Source organism: Rana temporaria, chromosome 6 (assembly GCF_905171775.1).
Source record: "Rana temporaria chromosome 6, aRanTem1.1, whole genome shotgun sequence".
Classification (NCBI taxonomy): Eukaryota; Metazoa; Chordata; class Amphibia; order Anura; family Ranidae; genus Rana; species Rana temporaria.
Genome location: NC_053494.1, coordinates 201,334,642 through 201,348,497, shown reverse-complemented (window position 1 = coordinate 201,348,497; position 13,856 = coordinate 201,334,642). Strand labels below are relative to the sequence as shown.

At 47.6% G+C, this 13,856-nt stretch overlaps 1 protein-coding gene across 1 annotated transcript in view; it reads right to left on the bottom strand.

Moving 5' to 3' along the window:
• The window catches only part of MGAT5 (alpha-1,6-mannosylglycoprotein 6-beta-N-acetylglucosaminyltransferase), a 221,001-nt gene that overhangs the window by 118,167 nt on the left and 88,978 nt on the right, over positions 1-13,856 (bottom strand). The gene's annotated exons all lie outside the window — the stretch shown is intronic.

Below are 13,856 nucleotides of genomic sequence, written 5' to 3'. Positions count from 1 at the left end.
CAATCGGGTGTTTTTTTTTTAAATCAATGCAGTACATACCGTTTTAGAGATGGATGTTCTCCGCCGCTTCCGGGTATGGTCTTCGGGACTGGGCGTTCCTATTTGATTGACAGCCTTCCGACGGTCGCATACAGCGCGTCACGAGTTGCCGAAAGAAGCCGAACGTCGGTGCGGCTCTATACGGCACCTGCGCACCGACGTTCGGCTACTTTCGGCAACTCGTGACGCGCTGTATGCGACGGTCGGAAGGCTATCAAAAAGGAACGCCCAGTCCCGCAGACCATACCCAGAAGCCGCGGAGAACATCTCTCTAAAACGGTAAGTACTGCATGGATTTAAAAAAAAAACACCCGATTCTGCTTCCCACAATTAGCCTCAATCTAATGTTAAAAATGTGTTTTTCGGGTGAACCCCCGCTTTAACGGTACAACGACATGGGTAAAACAGCTTCTCACTTTATGTACATTGCATGGAGATTTCTTGTTCCTCCCAGCAGTCACACTTCAGCAGCCTTGTGTTAACGGCCCACCTAGCAAAAAGCCTCGACCACCAGCAAGCAACAAAACACAAGGCTCAACGCAACGAGAATATGGCACAAGTCTGCCAATTTTGGCTTTCCATAAAACATGAGTTAATGGAAAACTACTGTCAATACAGCTGCTTTCATTTTTAGAAAAGATCTTTGCGAAAAGAGGGCAAAAAAAAAAATGTATTTTAGCCAACAAACCGTGGCCAATTTAGAGCTAAAAAATAAATGCCAGCTAAATGTTTTGCTAGGCACAAAGACTATCCGTCTATTCAGTACGTTTTCCTCCAGTGTGAAAGGTGAGATTTTTAGAGAAAGAACAGATGTTCTCTATTTATTGATGGACTGATCCGAAGAAGTACACCTTATGCCGCCAGCAGGGGGGTTAAAAGCGCTCAAAATGCACTGCTTAAACCGCGCCAAGGAGGAGCGCAATGGCCCCAGTGTTAAAGGGGGTCTTACTGTTGCAGATTCCTACCTTTTGTTATTCTAAAGAAAACCCTGCCTGTTTGTCTGTGTCCATGTGGAAAATGTCAAATGGGAGTGGTTTCATAACCATCAATCAGCTGCGGCAGCTGCAGAGCTCCAATGAGGAAAGCTGCTGGGCCTGCATCCCTTTAGACATGATTTCCTATTGGGAGCATCTTCCAAAAAAATGACTGTTGCAGGGGATGCCTAAAACCCGACTTGCATCTTCGTGTAGACTTCTGGGAAAAATCAGAGATAATTACACAAGCAGGAAATGTTTCTGGGGGGCGTTCTATACACATTCTGCGTAAGGAACACCTCCAGGTAGCCAGGTTTTGAGCAAATTACAGCAGATTTAGAAGAAAATTTTTAACATTCAATTACAATGCGTCGTAACTGCATACGCAATCTTATTTTTTTATTTGCCATTTTTTTCCTCTGCAAGAGTGGCGTTACCCTTTAAATAGTTCCCTTCCCTTTAGGCCTCTAGCTTTACCTGACCCTTTTATGCATAACCAGCACTTAAGCCCTCAGTCACATGGGTGTACATTTGTGCGAAGGCCCAGGTTTGCCCATGCAAGATGCAAAGGTGTTCTGTGCATCCACAGAAAGGCAGTCCCTATTGATGTCCATTGGAATGCAGGAGCTGCAGGGACAACCACTTGTCCCAAGTTGACCATGCATGTGCGTGCAGCCCTTTGCATGGATGTACACTTAAAAATATGCCCATGCCACTCTTTATACGTAGTGGTACTCTGAATCATGGCTGGGAGACTATTATTCAACCCCATTAGTATTTGGATACATATCGCACACCTTACGTTCTGTTATTGCGATAGATGATGGATATGTGTTATGGCCATACCTTCTATATCTCTATTATGTTGACAATCTGAAAATTTACTCTACTCTGTCAATGCGTCTGTTTATTCTAGAATTCGTTTTTCTTTTAATAAAAAATTGAAATACAAAAATATGCCCATGTGAATAAGGCCCAACATTAGGCATATTTCTTAATTGGTACCATAATGGAAATATTACAAATTAGGTCTACACTAGGGTGCCCACGTGTCCCGGATTGCCCGGGACTGTCCCGCAATTGACATGTCTGTCCTGGGTCCCGGGCACCTTCATTCCTGGACAATACAATGTCCCAAAGTAAAATAGAGGATACAGCCACCCCCTACTAACTAATAACTACATTTTCGGAACTGGTTGCTAGGGCCAGCGCTGCCTGGCATCTTGCAACCAGTGACAATTTACTCTCAGACAGTGAGACCGGGAGCGAGGCCTACGCCTAGTGCAGCACTGCGATCCCCACCCACCTCGGCACCTTCTCCGGCACCCAGCGGCAAGCAGCAGGGACTGATGTGATCTTCACTCTCCAGATAGTGACGCGACTCCTTTCCTTCCACGCATGTGGCTCATGCAGAGAGAGTGACAGCGGCACTGCATCTGGTGGCAGGCTATGGGTGGCAAGCGGCATTGCATCTGGTGGCAAGTGGCACATTCACCTGACAGATAACCCGCCGCCAAATTCCCCCATCAACCCCGAGACTACATTTCCCCCCCCTCATCTTTTTTGGGGAAGGAGAGAGAGGGGATGTGTCCCTGAATGGCAGTTTGGAAATGTGGTCACCCTAGTCTACACTAAATGTAAAAGAATCATCCGTCTGATAATTATGCTTATTCTAAAAATGTGCAGCAGCCCAGTTAATCAAAAGATGCATATCATGTTTGAGGTCTATCAAATCGTGATTTCATTCTACTTAAAACTTTGGTTGTCAGATTGTAAAATCTTGTCATCTGGAAATATTGATATTGTTTGAATAACTGGCATACGGGTAGTGTCTTCTGCAGCATCATAAGACACCTCAACTTCCGCCAGCACAACCCTCAGACTCTGGTTATGTCATTTGTTTCCCCTCGTGTAATAACAATGCTTGCATTATACAAAAGATCTTCCGATACCTGGATGCACGCAGCAACTTTTTAGAGTCAGAAATCTGTTTTTCCAAACAGGAAGCCACGAGCGGCTAGAAATAACGTGTCGTTAATCACAGCTTTGCACTTTTATATATAGCTGCAACACTGAATAAAAATACACCGAAAAGGGATTTTAGAAGCAAGATGCTTTCATGAAGTAAATTAGCCTGCGGTGTCAGGTTCAGAGCATAGATGAACAAATAAATCTGGAATTTAGAAGGCAGTCAGCCCAGTCCAGAAGCCAGGATCCAATTGCCTGTAATGACAACAGGAAGAGTTGGACACTGGATACCTTTCTGGCTTCTCCATACCTACCAAAAATGAATAGAAATATTGCCAAACCCCACATATTCTTATAATCACACAGGACACGGGAATGACAAGATCACCTGCAATTGGACTTCCACCTACCACAATTAGAGGGTTCTCACAAAAGACCATTTTCACAAAAAAGCCTATATATGAAAAGAAAGGGCACAAATCTGCTCTGCAAATGAGCAGACTTCATTAAATTTTACTGGCGCAGACTGAAGGGGGAGGGGGGGACACAACCTGTACTAGGCACTAGGGTGCCCACGTGTCCCGGATTGCCAGGGACTGTCCCGCAATTGACATGTCTGTCCCAGGTCCCAGGCAGCTTCATTCTGGGACAATACAATGTCCCAGAATGAAATGGAGGACACAGCCACCCCCTAACTAACAACTACATTTCCGTAACTGGTTGCTAGGGCCAGTGCTGCCTGGCGTCTTGACAATTTACTCTCAGACAGTAAGACTGGGAGCGAGGCCTGTGCCTAGTACAGCACTGCTGTCCCCACCCACCTTGGCACCTCCTCCTTCTCTGGCACCAAGAGGCAAGCAGCAAGCACTGGTGTGATCGTCACTCTCCAGATATTGACGCCACTCCTTTCCTTCTACGCACCTGGCTCATGCAGAGGGAGTGACAGCAGCACTGCATCTGGTGGCAAATGGCACATTTACCTGACAAAAAACCTGCTGCCAAATTCCCCATCAACCCCGAGACTACATTTCCCCCGCCCCCCCCCTCATTTTTTTGGGGGGGGTGAGAGAGGGGGTGTGTCCCTGAATGGCAGTTTGAAAATGTGGTCACCTTACTAGGCACATGGCTAAGCTTCGGTGGCCATCATTTACAACACAAGCCAACGTTTCTACTGAATACTCGCTTCCCTTGCATAGCTGGAGGCAGGCACAGGTCTCAACTCGGTCTCTCTAGTAAGCTGCTCTTTAACTACAATGAGGTTGTCAGAGGGGTATAGCTGAGGTGGTACATGGCTGCAATACAGGCAGAGCTGCAGTTTGGCCCTGGCAGCATTCAGGAGAAGAGGGAGCAGAGATTGTGTGGGCTCTCCTGTGTGAATGCCGTCATGTACAGAGGATTATGAAAGACAAAACTGCAGTGTCGACAGTACCGCCTTCTGGAGTAAATTCCATAAATTGGGCTTTAGTCTGTGGAGGAGCTACAGCCAGTGCTGACAAAAATTAGGTCTTCTCATTTGAAAACCCATACATGGATTTGATAAGGCCCAAGTGCAGAATGCACTGAGACCCCTGTGGGATTTAAAAACCATTTTAAACTTTTGGCACGAGTTCCTCTTTAGGCCCCTTTCACACGGGGCGGATCCGTTTGACAGACTACACTTGCTCAGTGGGGACCACTCCGCTGATCCCCAATGAGCAGGCAGATGACCGGTCCATCTCTGCTCACTGTGCAGAGTGGAGACGGAGTCCCGATCTCCTCTATAGGGAGATCGGTTGAAAAACGGAAAGCCTGTCCGTTGTCATCTGATGCCATCCGATCTGCCAGATGGATGGAAAATAGGACATCCATCCTGCCTGGATTTGGCAGACATGATCGAATTGGATAGCAGTGGGCGTCACCGCTGACATCCGCTGCTCCATAGTGGTGAATGGAGGGTCTGATCAGGTCGTGTAAAGGTGCCTTATAGTCCACGTTGTAACCAACTGCTACCGTAAACACATGTTCTTGGATGTGTAAATGTTTTTCCTTCTCCCAATTCAGCTGGCTCCCTCCAAACTAGCGCCACTGACCAGTTTTATGGTGACTCCACTGCGAGTATCCACAGAGAAACCACCATGTATGCCCAACCTGTGAGAGACTCAAATGATGTGCACTGGCAGCCAGGGACAACCATCACGGCACACCTGTGCATAAGCCACGGGGATGCTTGGAATTTTTGGTACATTGAGTCGGGGGGGGGGGGGAACCACTAAGAAGCCATCAAGTGCACGCTACCCAACCAGTGGTTCAAGGAAGTGGTGTACAGGAACCCAGAGGCCGCTGTGGTGGAGATAACAATTGTGTTTTTTTAAGCAATTTGTTGTCTTCCGCTTGCCTGCCCCCTACAAATGTACTACTACCTAAAACATTTAAGACCAAGGCTACTTAAAATAAAATGGGGACAAAAAGTGCAATGCTTTTTAAAGATCTTGAAGTTGGGCTTTAAAGAGGTTGTAAAGGTTTGGTTTTTTATTTTCAAAATGGGTTCCTTTAAGCTAGTGCATTGTTGGTTCACGTACCTTTTCCTTCAATTTCCCGTCGAAATTTTTTTTTTTTGTCAGAATTTCTCACTTCCTGTAAGCTTGCCCCATCATCTGAGCTGTTCTGGCTGGGGGTTAGTCAGCGTGCTCGCCCCCCTCCCTTGGGACTACATCCCTGCGGGGAGATGCTCTATTGAAAAGCTCATGGCGTGCAAAACACACCCAAAAAACTTCCACCCGGTGCATAAAAAATGTGCACACACAAAGAGGTGCAACAAAAAAGTGCAGACGGGTGCTTACGTCAATTGGTCCTCCGTAAGAAGGACCAAACCCTGATCCCCCGGGGCGTTAGGCTCCTGACAGGGACTGAGGTACTCACAGGGTCTGTGCAACCGAAGCCGACAGACCCCCATTCCTTGGAGGGTCTGCTGAAACAGAACCCTCCCAGTACTAGGTGGGGCTCCCCCGAAGGGAGACCCCATGAGAGCAGGCGAACTAAGCCAGAAGGCCATGTCCACCCACTCCCAAGACGTTCAGGGCTGGCCCGAGGACCCGCACCCTACTAATCAAACGTGACAAACGTGAACACCAAACAAAAAAAAAAACATAAAAGTGACAAACATGGGGGAAACAAAAAAAGAAAGTGGAGGAGAAGGAAGATGAGGAGAGTGAAAAAGTGACCATTGTGAAATACAAACCTGCGGGGAGATGCTGTGAACGTTCACAGCGTCTCCCCGCAGGGATGTAGTCCCAAGGGAGGGGGCGAGCATGCTGACTAACCCCCAGCCAGAACTGCTCAGATGGAGGGCGAGCTTACATGAAGTGAGAAATTCAAAAAAAAAATTCAAAGCTGCAATGTTCCCCGCCCGTATTAACCAGTCGGCGGCAGCGGGGATGCGGCGCGATGCAGGTAAGGGGGACACGGCTGCATCTGTGGGGGGGGACACGGCTGCATCTGTGGGGGGGGGGGGACACGGCTGCATCTGTGGGGGGGGACACGGCTGCATCTGTGGGGGGGGGGGGGACACGGCTGCATCTGTAGGGGGGGGACACGGCTGCATCTGTGGGGGGGGACACGGCTGCATCTGTGGGGGGGGACACGGCTGCATCTGTGGGGGGGGGACACGGCTGCATCTGGGGGGGGGGACACGGCTGCATCTGGGGGGGGGGGGGGACACGGCTGCATCTGGGGGGGGGGGGGGGACACGGCTGCATCTGGGGGGGGGGGGGGACACGGCTGCATCTGGGGGGGGGGGGGGACACGGCTGCATCTGGGGGGGGGACACGGCTGCATCTGTGGGGGGGGGGGACACGGCTGCATCTGTGGGGGGGGGGACACGGCTGCATCTGTGGGGGGGACACTGCTGCATCTGTGGGGGGGGGGGACACGGCTGCATCTGTGGGGGGGGGGACACGGCTGCATCTGTGGGGGGGGGGACACGGCTGCATCTGTGGGGGGGGGACACATTTTTAAAAAAAAGTATCGGTATTGGCGAGTACTTGAAAAAAAGTATCGGTACTCGTACTCGGTCCTAAAAAAGTGGTATCGGGACAACCCTAATAACGATAGGTTATTATAATATTGTGTTCGGATATGTGGCTACTTGTGTTGGAGTTATCCCTTTCTCTGCATAACAATCTGCTGTGGTCTGGATCTTCGCACTATTATTCTCTGAGCGACTCTTCTTTTCTCACAAACACACAAAAATTAGTTCTTATAATAAGCACATTGACAAAGGGATTATCTCGGTGCATTTGAAGTCTTTGCAACAGGCCATTTGTTCTCAACAAACTAACATCAGTTACACAATCCACGAGCTTAACCTGTGCCAAGCGCCCATGAATGCCGGTAAGATGAACCGGCTAGATAGAGAGCTCTGTGGAGGGGATCAATTCCACTACCCTTCGACCCTTGGTGGAATTCCAGTAGTCTCCTGTAACATGGCTCTCGTGTAAAAATACCTGCCGGAATAAGGCACTTTTATCTCACTGATGTACAGATCCTCTGTACGGGATCACTGAGCCCCAGAAACAAGGGATAGGAAGTACTTTATTCCTGTCCAAATAATCTGTGATATCTGGACAACAGATCAACACCGAACCCTGAACTCTTCGGATTTCAGCCACCTGCACTGTGGCAGACACCCAAAAAAAAAAATTGGGAAAAAAAGCCAGACACAGATCCACCATTAATGATGTTCCACATTAAAGCGGTAGTAAAGGGGGAAAAAAGTTTAGAACACACACACACACACAGTCTATATCTACCTGCTCTTTGCAGTACAATTGCAGAGCGGCCCCAATCCTCCTCTCCTCTGGTCCCCCGCCAGCGATCCTGGCTCCTCCTCTTGCTGTTGCCCCGATAGTCGATTCTCATGGGGGCACGTGTGCGGGCTCGCTCCCGAGATCTGCTGCTGCGTTCATTGACACAGCGGGTCTCTGCCCCACCCTGGTTACTAAAGTTGATAGGTGTGAGCTAATGGCTTTTGATCTGCCCAGGGAGGCGGGACAAAGCTAGGAGAGCTGCAGCTCTCATGCACAGCACTGGATCGCAATGGGGCTCATCTTAGTATAAGGAGGGGGGGGCGAGGTGGGAGGGATGCTTTAGAGACACTTTAAAGGGGAGGTTCAACCTAAAAAAGACTTTCTAGTATTACATTGGCCCCCCACATTACAATACAATTACGCCCATTATGTTTTTTTTTATGCTGTACATACCTTGGTACAGCCAATTCACCCGTGGCTTCCGGGTTGCAAAACCCGTGGGAGTTCCCAACATGCTGGTAATTGACGCGATGACAAAAAATGAGCTCCCCCCGTCGCGTAAGCTGCGCCACGATTGGCGAAAGGAGCCGAACGGCGAGTCGGCGCTATACTGCGCCCCGCCATTCGGCTCCTTTCGGCAATCGTGACGCGGCTTGCGCGACGGGGGGGCTCGTTTTTGGTCATCACGTCAATCACCAGCATGTTAGGAACGCCCACTCCCGCGGGACTCGCAACCCGGAAGCCACGGGTGAATTGGCTGTACCAAGGTATGTACAGCATAAAAAAAAACATAATAGGCATAATTGTATTGTAATGTGGGGGGCCAATGTAATACTAGAAAGTCGTTTTTAGGGTGAACCTCCCCTTTAATGATGCAAAGACCTGTAAATGAACGATGTGCTTTAGACAAAAGGGTATAGTTAGCAATATCGACTATAGGCTCCCTTCATCTGGTTTCCCTATGTGCGACTTACTATGCCTTCCTTCACACTGTGGTTTATTTACTAAAAAACTAATGCTGGCCATACACTATACGAAAAATCTGCCAAACCCATTTTCGAAAAAAAGAACATTCGGACGAGAAACACATTAACCTTTTAATTCATCATTTGTTCAGCAGAAAATTTCCAAACTTGTCCTTTTTTTTCGGCTCAAAAATGTCCAATTATCGATTTTGCGCCCATTAACTGGCCGAAAAACGAACGGTCCAATTTTTCATATGGTGTATGGCCAGCATAAAGAGTGCAAAATCCGGTGCAGCTGTGCATGGTAGCCAATCAGCTTCTAACTTCAGCTTGTTCAATTAAAAACTTGGAAGCCGATTGGTTTCTATGCAGAGCTTTACCAGATTTTGCACTCTCCAGTTTTAGCAAACCAACCCCATTGTTTATGACGCAACGGTTTTGGTAGAGCAGAACTTTGCTTCCTTCATGACTGAGCCACACCATGACGACTGGTAAATTAAAGATTGAAGGTGTAATGATCAAGAAGCAGTAAGAGACACAGGAATTATAGATCAAATTAAATAGAACGAATCAAAAGCAGGGAGATCCTTGCAGGTCCTCATCTACAGCTTCTTCTCCAGCAAGCCCTCAAGAAAATGGTGAGTAGCACATTAGTGACATCAATTCTCACTGCAAATCCGGTGCGACTAGCAGTCAGAAAGAGCAGTGCCCAAACAGCTATGAGGTTACAATAGTGCCTAGGCACACGCACATGTCAGAAAGTTTCTAATTTCAGAAGGAAGCCAGGACAAAAAAGGTAGTTTTTCTAGGGCTGCGATTGAGTACAATTAAACTTTCTAGATGGTACCTTTAAGATATGAAATTTTCACTTTGAGCTCATTTCCAATTTAAAGGGTTCGTTCCGAAGATGTCCTCCTTGGCCAACATCCAACACTTACTAGACCCACCCAGAAATACCATTTTGAAATTCACCATTACCAAACATGGAATTTTACACAACCCTAGTCAGTATGGATATGTCTTATGTACCCCATCACCATAAACCAGGGGTGCCCAACCTTTTGAAGAGCGAGGGCCACTTAAGCAACTTGGTAACCAGTCGTGGGCCACAATGAGCGGAGCGGGCGGATGACAGGTCACGGCTACTCTATAGGCCCTCCGATCCGCCCAGATGAAAGGGGGCAAATTCCCTTCTGTTTTTCAGATTGGAGGTAGGCGGGGGCGTAAACAAACATCTGTCGCTCTATAAAGCTGAATTGAGGGTCCCATTTGGTCGGGCTGATAGGGCCTAATACTGTTTTCACACTGATGTGCTGCAGTTTACCCACACCGCGGGTGCAGCGTAGTGCAACTGTCTATCCTGCAGGTTAGCTGAACTTTGCCATAGACTCCACCTGTGGCAAAAGCCGGCGCTGTAGAGGAAGCATCGGCTCATGGGGCTCTGCTCCGCAGCCACTTTCTTCCTCTACCACCAGCTTCATTCACAACACGGATGTTGTGGTATGGCGGGTCGGCAACCTGCAATCTGGGCTTGCCAACCCACCATTCCAGAGCAGGAGGTCGCGGGCCACATCAGAGGGCTCCGCGGGCCACTGGTTGGCCACCCCTGCCATAAACTAATAGCCCCTCAGGCAGGTTTTACTCCCCCATATATACACATAGGTGGAAAGAAGATCTGCAGTTGACTTTCTCCTCAGCTCAAGTGGAAAGGGCAATCTTTTGTACAAAAGTCTTCCATTGCCAACAAATTTCAGAAGCAAGGCTTCAAGATTCTAGGCCATTGGTACATGGCCCCCAACGTCCCATCAAAAAATCTTCTTGCACATATAGTTTGTTGGCGATGTGGCCAGAAAAAAGGGCTCCTATTTATCTTTTGTAATTGCTCAAAAATCCATCCATTTTGCGAACAAGCAAGTGTTCAAGCTTATGGCGATAGTACTGGGCAGACACCGCATGGGCTATCAAATTCACCTCAAAAAAAGTGTCCCAATCTCATGGTATAAAACTTCTTAAAGTATGTCTGCTAAATGCAGCCCAGGCTTGTGCCCCATTACTCCCCCAATCTCTAAAATCAATGGCATTGAAAGGATGGAACGTTTTGCACAATTTTTACCAAATTTTTGTGGTACCAGTGGCAGCTCTTTTCCTGCTCCTTTGCTAAACGGGCACTAGTATGTCCCCCAAGCGTAGAACACCCCACCCCCCCCAAGAGCTGCAAGAACAGGTCTTGTTCTGGGAGGATCAGAGGATTTAGGCAAGCATATCTCCACTCTCCTCCACTAAAGGAGAAAAAAAAAAAAAAAAAACACGAGCAGCAGCTAACCCATGCAGTACGAGATTTTTTTTTACCCAAAGGGGTTGTAAAGGTTTGTTTTTTATTTTCTAAATAGGTTCCTTTAAGCTAGTGCATTGTTGATTCATTAACCCTTTCCTTCGATTTCCCTTCTAGTTTTTCTTTGTCTGAATTTCTCACTTCCTGTTTCTCCTCAGTAAGCTTGCCACCATCATCCAAGCTGTTCTGGCTGGGGGTTCGTCAGCCAGAACAGCTTACTGAGGAGAATCAGGAAGTGAGAAATTCAGACAAAAAAGAAAAGAAAAAAAAAAAAACAACACTTAGGCTGCTTTCACATTGCAGCGTGGTGACGGTATAGCCATGCTATTTGTAGCGCGGCTATACCATTGTGTTTACCACGATATTCGGGCGCTAACGGTGAGGTTTTAAACCCCGCTAGCGGCCGAAAAAGGGTTAATACCGCCCGCCGGGCTTTCACATTGAAGACTACAGGGCATGATTTTTCATGCGGTATAGCAGCGCTATTTTTAGCGCTGTACCGCATGAAAAACGCCCCAATGTGAAAGGGGCCTTAGAAGGGAAATCGAAGGAAAAAAGGTAAGTGAACCAACCATGCACTAGCTTAAGGCCCCTTTCACACTGGGGCGTTTTTCGAGCGTTATTACAGCGTTATTGGAGCAAAGCCTCATCTGCAATCCCAATGTGCTGGTAAAGCACCTCTAACACTCTAAAGTTTTACTGTTTTTTTTGCAGTGCCTCGGTGTGAAACGGTAAGGCGTTTTTACAGCGCTTTTCAATTCATTTCAATAGAGGGGCGTTTTTTGCAGCACCCAAAAGCTGCTCCAAAGTTGCTGCTTGCAGGACTTTTCTCAATGCCCCGCCAGTTCAACACCTCAGTGTGAAAGGGTAAGGCGTTTTTACAGCGCTTTTCAATTCATTTCAATGGAGAGGGGCGTTTTTGGAGCGTTTTTTTTCAGCGCTCAAAAGCTGCTCCAAAGATTCTGCTTGCAGGACTCAGTGTGAAAGGGTCCATTGAGATGCATGGAGAGCATTTTATGAGCGTTTTAAGAGCGCTATTTTTAACGCTAAAACGCTTTGGTGTGAAAGGGGTCTAAAGGAACCTATTTAGAAAAAAAAAAAAAAACGAACCTTTACAACCCCTTTTAAAAAGTGCCAATTTGGGGAAAGGGGGGACGGGGGTATAGGGTAGGCAAAACAAACTTCAGCTTTAAAAGTCATATACAAAGGGATTAAGCAACATTTAGAAAGCAGAGTGAATACAGCATAATGAATTGGAGCCATACATGCTTCCATAGATCGGTAACAAAAATTATACTGACTAATTCTGTTTTCTGTGACTGTGGGAGCAGCATAATATAAAATGCATTGGGAGGTTAGGTGACTGCCATAGTAGAATATAAAACTAAATAAAATACTGAATGTCAAAAAAAAAAAAAAAAAAAAAGGCCTACATCAAAATACCGGTGCTACTCTTATATGAGCAGGCCAGTAATGATCTGTAAAATTTGGCAGCAGAGCAATCAAGATTTCTTATGGAGCAGAACAAAGTGATAAAACTTTACAATGTACATACTAAGACTTCACTGATGCATGCCAATAGCTGTGACAACTTCAAAGGTCAGGTGCTAGCGCAAATCATAAAAAGTACCCATCTGTGACATGTTCTCTATAAAATTGCCCATTGCCAATGTAACAAGCCAGTGACTGTTCCACATTGTCGTGGGAGTCTTGCCAGGTGGGACAGTGCAGCAATTTAAAGCTCTTTGCATCTCTAAAGCGATTGTAAAGTTTTTTTTTTTTTTTTACCGATAACTGGCTGGTGTTTACATCGTGATCAGCTGTGATTGGACACAGCTGATCACATGGTAAAGGGCCACTGTGATTGGCCATTTATCCCCATCTGTGGTCAGCTGTGTCCCAAAGCCATCACAGAGCGTGCCGCAGTGGGCACAATCATGGGACGACATCAGATGACTGGCCGCCCGCACTGTAGCCATCACGTGGCTATAGCACGTTCAGGTAGTGGTTAAACAGAATCTCTTGCAGAAAAGCTACAGACAAGATTTTACACATCTTCCTTTTACAGATTAGAAAGAATAGGGCTTAGAAATGAGGTGGGAGCAGGTTTAAAGGCTGAAGATATTTTACCTTCATGCATGAAGGTAAAAAACCTGTGTGCAGCATCTCCTCTCCCCTCCCATATGTACCCAAGCCTGATCCATCGATGAGCGCGAAAGCTCGGCTCTCCCTGGCCTCTGATTCATTGGCTAAGACACAGCAGCAGGAGCCTGTCAATCATAGCCAGTGAGGAGGGAGCTGGCCAGAGCAGCACTGTGTGTGTCTTTTATGGACACACAGAGATGGGCTCGGGAGTGATCATGAGTGCCCACTCATTGCAAGCGCAGCTTTCTATGGGGGCACTAGGCAAGGGGGAGGTGCAAGGAGTACTGTCAGGGGACCCAAGAAAAGGAGGGTCGGGGCTGCTCTGTGCAAAATCATTACACAAAGCATGCAGGTATGACCAGTTTATAAAAAAAAATCCGCCAGTCTTTAACCACTTAACGACCACCGCATGTATATATACGTCCACAGAATGGCACTTACAGGCGTATATATACGTCCATGGGTTACCGTGGGTTCCCCCCCCCCCCCCCCCGCTACATTCGACGGTCGGAAATCGTCTGAGCGATCCGGGGTGAGGGGGCGGCTCCCTTATCCCGGGGGCGCCCCCTCGCGACCGCTCCCCGGAGCTGAAGAACGGGGAGAGCCGTATGTAAACACGGCTTCCCCGTTCTTCACTGTGGCGGCGCAT